The sequence below is a fragment of the Salvelinus fontinalis genome, chromosome 3 (genome assembly GCF_029448725.1).
Source record: "Salvelinus fontinalis isolate EN_2023a chromosome 3, ASM2944872v1, whole genome shotgun sequence".
Taxonomy (NCBI): domain Eukaryota; kingdom Metazoa; phylum Chordata; class Actinopteri; order Salmoniformes; family Salmonidae; genus Salvelinus; species Salvelinus fontinalis.
Genome location: NC_074667.1, coordinates 48,090,738 through 48,105,493, shown reverse-complemented (window position 1 = coordinate 48,105,493; position 14,756 = coordinate 48,090,738). Strand labels below are relative to the sequence as shown.

Genomic DNA, 14,756 nt, shown 5'->3' with positions numbered 1-14,756 from the left:
CTGTTTATTTTTGCATGTTATAATAGATAGTCATGTGTCTTTTTTTCAAGTCCCCTTATAAGGCAGATGGCTCATGAGTATCTCAGAACAGCTTGTGATAAACACACACTCTCCTTTCACTCAGGCAGTTAGCTGCCTCCACCACTCTACAGTATGTGTGTGCTGTTGGCCCATGTTCCCCTCTCTCAGTGAGACTGTGCAATTGATTGATCACTTAATTTTGTCCTGAGGGGCAGACAACGAGTTAACCTCTCTGTGGGCAGGGGGATGAGTGATGGAGGGATGGGGTGGAGGAGGGGAGAGTCACGTCTTTAGCATTTCCTCTGCATGACCCCGTACACTAACCGTTTTGCAATTAAAAGCAAAAAACTATGTTTTCAGTGAGAAGTCAGCATTGGTCTGAAATTCACATGAACAAAACAATGCGTACTTCACCCATGCTCTACCAAGGTTTTCCAGCCTACAGTCTATTGTACTTCCAACAATGTGTAGGCATGTTGCTTAGGATTCAAACCTTCTCAAACAGCCTAATTCATACTCTTAGAGGAGGTTCTCCCACAATAATGTGATTTATACCAGATACAAGGTAATGTATAGCATTCTTCCCACCCAACACTAAGACATTACCCCACTACCATTTCAAGCTCTTTTTTATATTTTTTTACATGAAATCAAGCTTCAGTTTTATACTTACAACACCATCAGGCTTGATTGAGTGAGCTGTTTTGTCTTGTAGTAATGTGGTGCCTGCCTGTATTTCCTTAAATATTTATTTTAACAATACATGTCATTGAAAATACATATTTTTCATAACACATTTTTGGGTCAGTAGGTACCCAACATAACAGGAGGTGGTGTGTTTGACACAGTCACTCATAAAGATAGAGGTCTATAGAGCCTGTCTGCATTCCTAATTTCTGTAACCGTTAGCTTACCAGAGTAATATTTTTCAAACATGGTCCTGTTTTATCAATTGCTGTGCTGAACAATGGACAGTTCATTACCTCTGTCATATGACAATGTAGCAGCTTAAAGTTATGTGTGTATTTGTTAGTGTTGTGTTCGAGACCACCTAAAGTGAGACCGATCCAAGACCGGAGCAAATCTAGTCCGAGTCAAGACCAAGACCAGAAGGGGGCGAGACCGAGTCCAGACCGGGAGGGGGACGAGGGATCCGAGACCAGAAAAATGCGAGTCCAATTCATGGTGGCAATTTTGTCAAATTGCCACCATTACAGAGTTCAAAATGTCCAGTATTTCTGTGTTCATTTTTCAGAACAACATATGGGTTCTTTAGACATTCAGAATGGTGTAAAAAGAATGTATGCTGAGGGAAAATAGAGACAGTCTACAAATTATTACTAACCCAAACACAGTGGGAAACAATGAGGGCCTTCTATGCCTTCAAAGAAGGGGTAAGGATTTATAAAATAATATTATTATTATTATTCTTTTCAATGATGTTCTGATTTAATCTCTTCAGTTTTTGTTGGAAAGGAAAGTTAAGACTAAAGAGAAAAAAGATCCAATGTGGATTTTTCTTTGGTGGTCTCTCAGGGGAGATAAATCTAGCCAGCCAAGTCAGCCATTGGCTAGGCATCAGAAGCTAGATAGAAGGCATCTGCCATTCAACTGTATTAAAACCTCTTGAAGCTAGAGGGCAGTATTTTTATGTTTGGAAAAATAACGTTCCCATTGTAAGCTGCCTATTTCTCAGGCCCAGATGCTAGAGTATGCATATAATTGACACATTAGGATAGAAAACACTCTAAAGTTTCCAAAACTGTCAAAATATTGTCTGTGAGTATAACAGAACTGATTTTGCAGGCGAAAACCTGAGGAAATCCAACCCGGACGTGCCTCTTATTTTGAAAAATCCCTGTATCCATTGCCTTCCTTTTCTCCATTTAAAGGGATATCAACCAGATTCCTTTTCCTATGTCTTCCGCGGGGTGTGAACAATCTTTAGACATAGTTTCAAGCTTTTATTCTGAAAAATGAGCGAGATGTATCAATATCAGATGTCCTTGGATTAGTTCATGCGCGCGGTAGCTCAACATTTTGGTAGCTCAACATTTTGGTAGCTCAACATTTTCTTTCTTTCTTGTATTGAATAGTTTACCGTCCGGTTGAAATATTATTGATTATTTATGTTAAAAACAACCTGAGGATTGATTATAAAAAAACATTTGACATTTTTCTACGAACTTTACGGATACTATTTGGAATTTTCGTCTGCCCTTCATGACCTGCATGAGCCTGTGGATTACTGAACATAACGCGCCAACCAAATGGAGGTTTTTGGATATAAAAATAATCTTTATCGAACAAAAGGAACATTTATTGTGTAACTGGGAGTCTCGTGAGTGCAAACATCCGAAGATCATCAAAGGTAAGCGATTAATGTTATTGCTTTTCTGACTTTCGTGACCAATCTACATTGCTGCTAGCTGTTTGTAACGTTTTGTCTAGTGATCGATAAACTCACACAAACGCTTGGATTGCTTTCGCTGTAAAGCATATTTTCAAAATCTGACACGACAGTTGGATTAACAACAAGCTAAAGTAAACTGTGTTTTGGTATATTGCACTTGTGATTTCATGAAATTAAATGTTTTTAGTAATTTCTTTTAAATTTGGCGCTCTGCAATTCAGCGGATGTTTACAAAAATGATCCCGCTAAAGGGATCTGTGCGCCAAGAGGGAGAACATTTTTGAGTGACAGTGTAATCAACCAATCACATTTTGACTTGAAATGGGTGGGACTGTTTTCACAAAAACATAAAAACACTGTGCAATAGTGAGCAGTAGTTTTCCCACGGTCTAGCTAGCTAGCTTTTATTGTAGGCTCGTTTGCAGCGGCTCCAGCAGGTGTATCGAAGAGGATGTTGTTGCTAATTTGTTAGCTTCTCCCTTTTCAAGAATAACTTTCAACAGCAAGCGTGGCGGTGGAATTGTTTTTTTATCTTTGAAAACAACTTGTGTGTGTCACACCCTGATCGGTTTCACCTGTCTTTGTGATTGTCTCCACCCCCCTCCAGTGGTTGCCCATTTTCCCCATTATCCCCTGTGTATTTATACCGGTGTTCTCTGTTTGTCTGCCAGTTCGTCTTGTTTGTCAAGTCATCAGCGGTTTTTGTATCAGCTCCTGCTTTTCCCCAGTCTCTCTTTTCTCATCCTCCTGGTTTTGACCCTTGCCTTGCCTTACCTGACCTTGAACCCGCCCACCTGAACACTCTGCCTGACCCTGAGCCCGCCCGCCTGACCACTCTGCCTGACCCTGAGCCCGCCCGCCCGCCTGACCACTCTGCCTGCCTGCCAGACCACTCTGCCTGCCGTCCTGTACCTTTACCCTGTTGCTGTAATAAACATCGTTACTTTATGTTATTAACATTTCTGTACTTGCATAATTAATAAAGATTATATTTATATACAACAACAAAAAATCTGGTGTTTGTCAAACAGTGTTATTATATTTCAGTATTATGTGATGTATATATAGTGCAATATTGGGATGCAAACTCAAAATTGAATAAAGGTAAACTCTATATCTGACATGGTACAGGTGTCTACTTTTTGTAATGCCATAACCATGTGTGTCAGGTGTATACTGTACTTTTGTTTCTAAGTATATTTGTTTAAGACTACCAAGAATACCTCTGTGTGATCCTGATTTAGCCCAATGCAGTAACATTTTCATGTTTCAAGAATGGAGTGTATATATTTGGCCTGGCGAAGTGGTTTTATGCACTGACTGAGTGGAAGCGGATAATTCAGAGTTTGTTTTACTCCGCTGGTCTCTGGAAGAAATGACGAGTCCTCCCTTTCCGAGACCGACTCAAGACCGAGTAAAAATGTATCCGACACCGAGACAAGACCGAGACACCCAATGTGGTCTCAAGACCAGACCCAAAGACCAAGACTGGTCTCAAGTGCTACAACACTGGTATTTGTATTTATTCTTGCAATAAAGATGATGACACTACAATAATACACATTTACAATCGGCCTATATCTAAAAATAGATACAGCCTAATGATATATATCTATATATCTATATATATACAGTATATACTACCGTTCAAAAGTTTGGGGTCACTTGTTTTTGAAATGTCATTGTTTTTGTGCTAACATAATTGCAAAAGGGTTTTCTAATGATCAATTAGCCTATTAAAATGGTAAACTTGGATTAGCTAACACATCGTTCCATTGGAACACAGGAGTGATATTTGCTGATAATAGGCCCCTATATTGGGCAGAAATGTGCACGTGATAGTGGTAAATTGTGAATTTAATAAAAACTGTTGCACCTACAAACTTATCTAAGTGTAATGGTCACCGTATGAGTGCTGTAGCCTCATTTTAATCAAACGTCTAGAATTTGAGCTAGGTTAGGGAAACAAAAAAATGCTGACGACCGTAGTGCTAACGACCCAGTCAAAAATCTGGTATAGTGGTTCTCGGTAAAGGCCGGACGGATCATCACGAGAGGTGGGGAGAGTTGTGTACCTCCAAGTTGATTTGCGAATTCCACATTGATGTTATATTGGCTTAGATATGATGGCAGGGAGATTTGAATGTACCATTGAGCTTCAACATATGCATACTATCGTGTGGCTCGACTATAATACGAACACCAGTTAAGACATCAACACAGCTGCCAGTATTTTCCAAATTGAGTCTTTACTAGTGATCCTAAGCTTGTTTTGGACATTAGGTATTTCTCAGTGTCATGCATAAATTATGATGCACTTTAGCAGGCAGCTCTCCATAGTAGCAAAAAATAGCAACATCTGAGACATTGAGGGTGAGTGTGGCTTGTTGCCTAGTACTGGGCTAATATACAGTACATTAATGTTAAGTGGCATACACACACGCTGCTGGGGAATGTTCATGGCTGTTCACCCTGGCATCGTACTGTGTGCGTGTGTGTGTGTGCGCGCATGAGGGTGATGATGGTCGTAAGAACACTGGCACTAGTTGTCAGGTATGAGTGCGTGTTGCTTTCCTGGCGTGATTCCTTGTCTTCCACCACAGAAATCCATATGGATTTATGGGAATGAATCACAGTAGTTGTACAGTGTAGAGCGCTGCTGTAGAACCAATCATATTCTACCCACAGCACACTACTGACAGGTCCAGAAACCTCACTCTGGCTCTCTAGTGATAAATGGCTCTGATTTAACCTGTACTCACATGCTCGACAGGTCCTGTTCCTATATTTATTGGTCATGTGATTGGCATGGGGAGAAGGGGTGGCGGAAGAGGGGGCAGTTTGGGGAGAGAAGATGTTTAGGTTTGGCATGGAGAGGACTATGGTAAGGTGAGGTTACACTCCATTTAAGATGTATGACAGTTGAAGTCGGAAGTTTACATACACCTTCGCCAAATACATTTAAACTCAGTTTTTCACAATTCCTGACATTTAATCCTCGTAAAAATTCCCTGTCTTAGGTCAGTTAGGATCACCACTTTATTTTAAGAATGTGAAATGTCAGAATAATAGTAGAGTGATTTATTTCAGCCTCTATTTCTTTCATCACATTCCCAGTGGGTCAGAAGTTACACTCAATTAGAATTTGGTAGCATCGCCTTTAAATTGTTTAGCTTGGGTCAAACGTTTCGGGTAGCCTTCCACAAGCTTCCCACAATAAGTTGGGTGAATTTTGGCCCATTCCTCCTGACAGAGTTGGTGCAACTGAGTCAGGTTTGTAGGCCTCCTTGCTCACACAGGCTTTTTCAGTTCTGCCCACAAATGTTCTATAGGATTCAGGTCAGGGCTTTGTGATGGCCACTCCAATACCTTGACTTTGTTGTCCTTAAGCCATTTTGCCACAACTTTGGAAGAATGCTTGTCCATTTGGAAGACCCATTTGAGAACATACTTTAACTTCCTGACTGATGTCTTGAGATGTTGCTTCAATGTATCCTTATAATTTTCATTCCTCATGCTGCCATCTATTTTGTGAAGTGCACCAGTCCCTCCTGCAGCAAGGCACTCCCACAACATGATGCTGCCACCCTCGTCCTTCACAGTTGGGATGGTGTACTTCGGCTTGCAAGCCTCCCCCTTTTTACTCCAAACATAGCGATGGTCATTATGGCCAAACAGTTCTGTTTTTGTTTCCTCAGACCAGAGGACATTTCTCCAAAAAGTACGATCTTTGTCCCCATGTGCAGTTGCAAACCGTAGTCTGGCTTTTTTATGGTGGTTTTGGAGCAGTGGCTTCTTCCTTGCTGAGCGGCCTTTCTGGTTATGTCGATATAGGACTCGTTTTACTGTGGATATAGATACTTTTGTACCTTTTTCCTCCAGCATCTTCACAAGGTCCTTTGCTGTTGTTCTGGGATTGATGGTGCGAAAAGTGCAAAAAGTACGTTCATCTCTAGGAGAAAGAACGCGTCTCCTTCCTGAGCGGTATGACAGCTGCGTTGTCCCATTGTGTTTATACTTGTGTACTATTGTTTGTACAGATGAACGTGGTACCTTCAGGCGTTTGGAAATTGCTCCCAAGGATGAACCAGACTTATGGAGGTCTACAAATCTTTTTCTGAAGTCTTGGCTGAATTATTTTGATTTTCCCATGATGTCAAGCAAAGAGGCACTGCGTTTGAAGGTAGGCCTTGAAATACATCCACAGGTACACCTCCAATTGACTCAAATTATGTCAATTAGCTTATCAGAAGCTTCTATAGCCATGACATTTTCTGGAATTTTCCAAGCCGTTTAAAGGCACAGTCAACTTAGTGTGTGTACACTTCTGACCCGCTGGAATTGTGATACAGTGAAATAATCTGTCTGGAAACAATTGTTGGAAAAATTACTTGTGTCATGCACAAAGTAGATGTCCTAACCGACTTGTCAAAACTATATTTTGTAAACAAGAATTTGTGGAGTTGTTGTAAAACTAGTTATAATGACTCCAACCTAAGTGTATGTAAACTTCTGACTTCAACTGTAGCTCTCTGTAGTTAAACCAATAGAGCGTTACTAGCTGCACATCACATAAGATCTGGCTCTACAGAAAATATTATAGCAGATGTTTCCATCCAGTTCAGCACTGTGCAGGCAGATGTGTGGAAGTAGAGGTGGATTACAGTGAAAAGTTGCTGGCAGTAGCAGTACCCAGTTTCTCCACTCTGCTACCGCTCCAGTCTTTTCAGTAGGTAGAGGAGAGTCTAACATATCACAATCATACCTGAAGTTAACCTTCTACTGTCCTTTTATATTGCACAACATGTTGATTCCTCCTCTTTTCCCTAGCTTTCCACTGTGGCAATCTAACCTCCATGCTAACTGGGGGTCCTGGCTAAGGAGCCTGCCTGCTCAGCTCCTAGCCTGGTGATCAGCCCTGATCACATTCCTCTGGTGAGCAGCTCTTTCCCTCTCTCTCTCCCTCCTTCTCTCACTCCATGCACCCGTATGGTTGATCCACTGGTTGCAGTCTAGTGACACAGTGAACACACTCGAGGCAATCATCTCCATGTCAGTCTCTCTCTCTCACCCTTCTCTCCTGGTTGCTCATCTGAGAGAGGAACAGACTTTTTCAATTACATAAACGTTGAAAGTGTTTTCTTCAGGCTATCGTGCTGCAGTGATTATCCTCTGAGAGCCTCTGTCGTTTGACTGTATGATCCCCAGTCCCTGCAATGCTCAGCCAGCTGGAGGGGAAGTGGTGAGTAACTTTTACATATTAATTCAACTCTGTAGCAAACATGCCATTTCACACACACACAAACTGAAAGCCATGGAATCTCTGCCCGGATACACTCATGTTAGTTTCCTAGCTTTTCTCTCTGTTATGTCTAATACCTTTAGAGATTGATTGACTTGTGCTTCTTTAGGCAAGTGTGTACACAACTGGTATTTTAGGTTATTTGGAAATACATTTCTGTGTCTCTATAAGCCTTTTGTTGTCATGAGATTTTGTGGGATTCAGATTTTGTGTGTGTGTGTGTTAGTCATGTATGAAAGGCTTGTGACATTTGTGATGTAAACATCTTTTGAAGCATGTCCTTCCGTTCTCTTAGCACTGCTCTGTAGAGCCTGCCAGGTAAGGTGTTGGGAGTGGGTAGCTTTATCTTTAGAGTGAGAGCTGGAAAAGAGTGAAAGGAGAGTACAGTAAAAAGAGGGAGGCAGAAAAAAGGAGGAAACAGCGGGAAGAAAGAGAAAAAGAGAGAGAGATAGAAGGGAAAAGGCAGTGTAAAAGCAGTCTCCTGTCATCTCAGCTGTTGTGATTTAAGTGGACTGACAGCACACAAATCTCCCTGCATCTCACAGCTGTGTGACATACCTCCTCTTTTATTTTTAACTCCACTTATATGGGGCTATAGCAGGGACAGGGAGCAGACTATTGTCTCAGCAATGTGGACAAGGTGTGTGAGTGTATTAGGGTTGTGCGTTAAGGTTGTGTGTAGTTGGCTGTGAATATCAGGGTAGTCTAGGCATTTATATCAAAGCTTTTGGTGTGTGTTATGCTTCAAATCATGTCAGATATGACAAGTTAAAGTACAGTTTATATCTGAGCTATACACTGCTGGGTCTGCCGTCTTTATTGGCTGTGTGAGTGTCTATAAATCGCGAGGTACATTCCACATAGATGTGCTGCACTCAATGTTTATGGCACCCGGGTGTGAGTGGCTGGCACAGGCCTAGTAGGGAGAAGAATAGGGTTTGACACATAACAGGCTGTGGCTTCCTGAACACGCCCTTTCTGTCCCCAAAATGGCCTCCATGTTGACTGATTTAGAGCCAGTTGTTAAACCAGGAAAAATAGAACAGATATTTTGATTGAAAGTGGTATCAACAGGGGCAGATGTAAAACTGTCAGCTAGATAAGAATCTTGGAAAGTTAATCCCATTTTGGGTTCCAACTGGCCATTTGAACCTTTACTTAGAGCTACACACTGAAGGCTAGTGCTGACTGCATCAATCCACACAGACCCAGGACAAACAGCCTCCTTTCAATACAATACCCCCAGGAAGAGGGCTCTGCTGGGCGCAGAGGAGGGGAAGATTAAAGGAGGGAGAGAGAGTGAAAGACAATGGGCTGGATGGATGTGGTGTGTTGTGTTGATCTTTAGAGGCTCTCCAGGTGGTGAGTGTGCCCATTGATTTAAAGAGTGGGTGTGCTGCCAGCCCCATTTCCTGCTCTAATGCTGTTTACTGATCAATGTCCCAGGCACAGCTCGCCATGAGCCAGACCAGCGGGGAGATTTAATCTTTAATCATATTTAATCTCAGACACTTTGGTTAAATGCTGCCAATCATCCATCTTTAGTCTGTTACTGTTGTAGCTCTTCCTGTTCTAGTATAACAACATAACCAAATATCATGCCAGTCAAATGTCCACTGATAAGAGTTTGAACAAGGGCGACATTGATATGGAAACAGAGCCGGGAACCCCTCAGTGAGCTCACAAGGCAGACTGCCTCTGTGGTGATGTCACAGTGTAGGCCTACAGCTTGTAACTGGGGATAATAGAGAAGCGTGCGCCAACGTCAACATGAACAAATTCATTCCATCTATACACGGAATTTCAAATAATTGCATCTGAGTGACATTTAGTATGTTTATATTACACATGTCCAACCTAATTTTTATTAGATTTTCTTTGTGTGGTGAGCCAACAGTATCTTTGTCTCCAGTATTTGGCTCGACACCCACCACACTTGAATCTGCCAGAGAGCCAAGAAAGCGGGCTGACTAACCAGCCTGCCACTCAGTACTTCCAAGCCTGCCATCTGATAGCACAGGCCAGGGAGGTGACTGCACTCTGGACCTGTCTGTCAAACACAAGGCCTTCCTTCAACAACTCTAGAGAGGGGAGAGAGCGAGGATAAAGCAGCTTGAATTTGATTTGAGGGTGGAAGAGGGGGAGTGAGGGAGAGATAAATGTAAAGAGGGTGGGGTGGGAGAGGACAAGGGAGGCGCTGAATGAGAGGGATAAGAGTGAGGTGCAGAGAGAGAGTGCTGAGTGAGAGATGGGGGGGAGGAGAAAGCAAGATGGGATACTGAAACGATGAGGCCAGATTGAGGGGAAAGGAGTGGAGGCACAGAAGGAAAAGTGGGAGAGAAAGAAAAGAGGGATAAAGAGAGTGAGACCCTCTGTTTATGTGCCAGCCAAACCACCCCTCTCCTCTCTCATCTCTGTCATGGATCTAACCAGAACACATTTTTCTATTCCCTCTACTCACCCAGTCCTCTCATTTTCAGATAGTTTCCTCGCTAAACCAGACAATGTTTCATAGAATTAAACACACTATCATAAAATCTCATGGAAATCATGTCAAATCCAACTAGCTCCAATGACATTACAATAGGGCTTTCTCTGCTGAGGGCTTCTTTTATACAGAATAGTCTTAGCAGATTTCCCCCCAGGGGAATGTAAATGTGAAATGGTTGGCTCAGAACTCAAGACCTTCATCCCCTCTACTTCTACCTTGTTGACTGAAACTTTTTTATAGTTGTGCTGACAGAGATTAAACTAAAATCTGTAGGTGCTGCATTTTCTACAGAGGATGGTCACGTCAGTCTATTGTGACTTAGATAGACTGTTAGTTGATAGACTGCATTGCTCACGCATATGCAGGCACGTACAGACTCACTCACTCACAAACTCACGCATGCGCGCACACACCCACAAATGATCTCTCTTTGTCTGAGCTATAGTGTAGATAATCAGTCATTGAAGAAGCCTTGGATGATGCAGATATTTAACTATCTCTATCAGCCATCTCTTTACATTCTGGTGAAAGTGGTTTGTAAATTGTTAATTTGGTAAGGCCTTACTCCTAACTGTGGGTTCATTAGACAACATGAAAGGCTATATTGGAGTTTCATTGGAGAGAGAGCAGCCTCAGATCTCTCTGCTTGAGTTAATGAAAAGATGAGACACAACTGAGCCATAGTGTTCAAGCTCTGATAATTGGGTTTGACTCCCAACCATCATGTCTTTGTGTTTCCTTCATGTTTGCTTAGGGGACAGAATACTAGTTGCCAAGCACACCACTCCTAACGCTCACCAGTTTACACTGGAAAGTTGACTAAATGAACAGTTTGGTGGTTGTGGTTCTGCTCCTAGAATATTTCAAGCATCTGCATTTCCTGTTTCTGTCTTGATTCCACACAGATTGGCCTATAACCTGGAATGACTGGATGATGGGTGCTCATTTGTCAGACTGTGACAGGCCGGCTTTAGCAGAGTGCTTTGGGTAAATGAGTCCTGGGGTCGTGTGTTAATGTTGTTGTGTCATATGTAAGGTCACATTGAGCAAATCCCAAAGGCGTGGCGTATATCTTCCTTTCCCTATCTGGCCTGGGACATGGTGGTGGTTAGCTAGCTAGAGCTGTGGGACTGCGGAGATCCATGTTTAAGAAATAAATGTCAATGTGACCAGTGTCAGAGAGAGAGAGACACTTGGTTTCATTCGGGAACAAATGTGTAAAGGAGTTCTATTTTCTGTCTTCAGAGAATGTAAAGGAGTTCTATTTTCTGTCTTCAGAGAATGTAAAGGAGTTCTGTTGGCTTTGTTGTCTGACATCAACATGCATCAGACATGGTGATCAGACTGTTTTAAAGGTTTCTATATAGCCCACACCACATGCCAAAGAGCAGTGGGTCAGGGCTCTGTTGAGAGGAGGGAGGAAAATAGCATGCCAAGAATTCAGATGTCACGTTAAGTGGGGCTTGCTTCTTTACCAGAATGTCCAATTGCGATCAGCCACGCCACAACACACTGTATGACCCCACTGTGGAGTAACAACCTGGGCATTTAACTCTGCTGCTACGGATCCTGGGAAGTTGCATCTGTCTCTTAGGAGTAGCAGCGTCACAGCAGACCCAGGCTCGTTACGGTCGTTATACTTTCTCCTTTTATCTCCTGTTTATAATGTCAAGCTTCCCTACGTTAAATACAGGACCAGAGAGACTAATGATGTTCATCTACAGCGACTGAGCCCTAATTGGACAGAATGCCATCCATATGTTATTGCAGGTAGTGGTGGTCGCCACCCCTGTGGTCCTAAAGCTTACAGGCTCTTGGGGGGGGGGGGGGTAAAAGGTGTGGGTGGGAGGCAGGGTTTTTATGAGATGGTTGGTTTATATGGAGGCAGAACTTGGGGCTCTGTAGACACCCAGGTCTCTGTGCACTGATTGCATTGCAGATGGCTTCAGTGTGCAACGTTCCGTAAGGTGTATATATACACGCACAGAAGACTGGAGATCCAGGAAAGCACAGACTTCCGAGTGCCACCCTCCAGGTGCTGTTGATGCTCACTGTGCTCCCCACCCCTCTTCCACATGTCACCCACAGGAGCCATGAGGCTTTGGACGTCACCAGGTGCCAATGATACCACCCTCAGGCTTCCAATACACACACACACTGAACATGCATCAGTGACTCCCCATATTTCCCAATTGTCACGCGATGCTCACAGAGGACAGATGAGGCAAGCAGAGTGCAGAGGGCACCCACTGGCACGGAGAGCAGCAGGAGGAGGAGGAAAGGGGGAGTGCTGGAGTGAAAACAGCCTGACAGGTTTAGGATTATTGGGTTAACAGAGAGAAGGAACGGTGTGGGAACTAGGAGAGGCATTTAGAGACAGAAAGAGGAATAGGAGATACTTAGTCAGTTGCACAACTGAATGCATTCAACCAAAATGTGTCTTCCATATTTAACCCAACCCCCCTGAATCAGAAATGTGTGGGAGGCTGCCTTAATCAACATCCATGTCATCAGCACCCAGGAAGCAGTTGTTGTTGGGGGTTAACTGCCTTGCTCAAGGTCAGAACAACAGATTTTTACACCTTGCCGGCTCGGTGATTCAAACCAACGACCTTTCGGTTACTGACCCAACACTCTTAACTGCTAAACTACCTTCCGTCCCCACAGCCAAAAGACCGGATAGGTGGAGGGAAGTAACTACATTAAAGGGGAGATATAGGGAGTTAAGTATGAGAGGGAGAAGACAGAAAGAGGGACAAAGATTTGGGAAGGGAGGTAAGTAGAAAAGGAGAGAGAGAGTGGGAGTGAGGAGCGCTGCCAAGATGTCCCATGGGTGATAAATGAGGCCATAATGAAGTATCTGTGCTCGTCTCCCTCTGGCTGGAGAAAACTGCAGCCTTGGTACAGAGCAGGCCTCTGGCTGCACAGAGCAGGCCTCGCTCTATCACGCCATGGAGAAACACATACCGACACACACACAGCTCTCATCTGCATCAAGTGTGCTCTGATTCTCTCCATATATACAGGGTGAGTTCTACCTGACCCTGGCAGGGTGGGTTACTTTGCGCAGGACATTGTTCAGTGTGACAGGGCTAGGGTTGCAAAGGGAGGGTATTTTACTGGAAACTTTCAAAGTTTATCAGTAAACTACCAGAATTCTGGTATCTTTCAAGGATTTTATGTAATCTATCACAAAACATCTAGTGTACCTTATATTATCACAGGTGTCTAATTATCTCTGGCCTTATCACATGTAAAATATATTAAACAATTAAATAAGATGATTTTAAAATAAAAAATTTAATGAAAAAGCTGAATAACATGATCAACTAATTGAATACATTTGGTGTTTAATATGAGGGTTTCAGCATGGAATATGCTTTATATTGTTTTTGCTTTGTCAATATGTATTTGTAGTCAATGTTTTGGCGTCAAACTGGTGGCATTTGTGAAAAAAAGTATTTAGTTGGACGAGTTGCAGAAGTAATTGAAAATAATGTAATTGTTGATTAGATGCTTTTTTCATTAATTGGGCTATTTTCTCTAGAACCAGATCTACTAAAACTAATGGACAATGAATACTTTTATATAAATACATTTAAAGCTGCAATATAACGTTTTGGGTGACCTGACAAAATTCACATCGAAATTTGAGTTATAGATCTGTCATTCTTATTGAAAGCAAGTCTTAGAAGCTGTAGATCTATTCTATGTGCACTATTTCTATGCTTCCCGTGCTTAAGTTTTTGCTTCTTTTTCTATGTTTTCTAAGCCAGCTTCAAACAGCTGAAAATACAATATTTCTGCTTATGGAAAATATATTTCACAGCGGTTTAGATGGTACAATGATTCTCTACACTACACTTGCTTGTTTTGTCACATAAACTGAAATTAGGAGAACTATTAGAATTTTTTAAACCAGGAAATGGCAGAACAATTATTGCGTAGTGCATCTTTAAAAGTTATTCAAGTATAAATTACCAAAGTTACGATGGATTGCCATATATTTTCTATTAATTACCAAATTTACTGATGATTCTGGTAACTTTGGTAAATTACCGGTACCTTTGCAACCCTAGACAGGGCTGTGATGTCGAAGGCAGTGTGGTTTTCTCAAAGGGAATGGTGGAAGAGAACACATGTTAATACCTCTCTGGAGGAAACAATGGGGTCTTCTGTGGCTTGTTGTGGCACTTTCTCACTGAGATGTTATTCTGTTAGTCCTCAAGATGTATAACAGTGAATCTTAAGTGTGCAAAAAACGTTAGTAAGGCATTTTTGTAAGATGACAGTGAAATGAAAACAGTGTGTATGGGAGAGGGGGATCGAGAGACAGAGGGAGGGATTGAGAAAGAGAGAGACAGAAAGGGAGGGACTGAGAGAGGGAGAGAGAAGGAAGCAAGATCATTTTTTTAAAGACCAGATGTTAGATAATATCATGATAGATGAAGAGACAGAGAGTCAGCAGCGTTCTATGAGATTAAAGCAGGAAAACCTCACGCAGCAGCCAAAGCAAACCTTTCTCCTGC

The 14,756-nt window shown here is 42.3% G+C and overlaps 1 protein-coding gene across 1 annotated transcript in view; it reads left to right on the top strand.

The window, feature by feature from the left end:
• The first annotated feature begins 7,441 nt into the window (after nt 1-7,441).
• LOC129851026 (prickle-like protein 2) overlaps nt 7,442-14,756 on the top strand; it is a 63,625-nt gene continuing 56,310 nt past the window's right edge. Inside the window, exon 1 of the mRNA XM_055917189.1 lies at nt 7,442-7,676. The gene's annotated coding sequence lies outside the window, so the exon portion shown is untranslated. The remainder of the gene's footprint in view (nt 7,677-14,756) is intronic.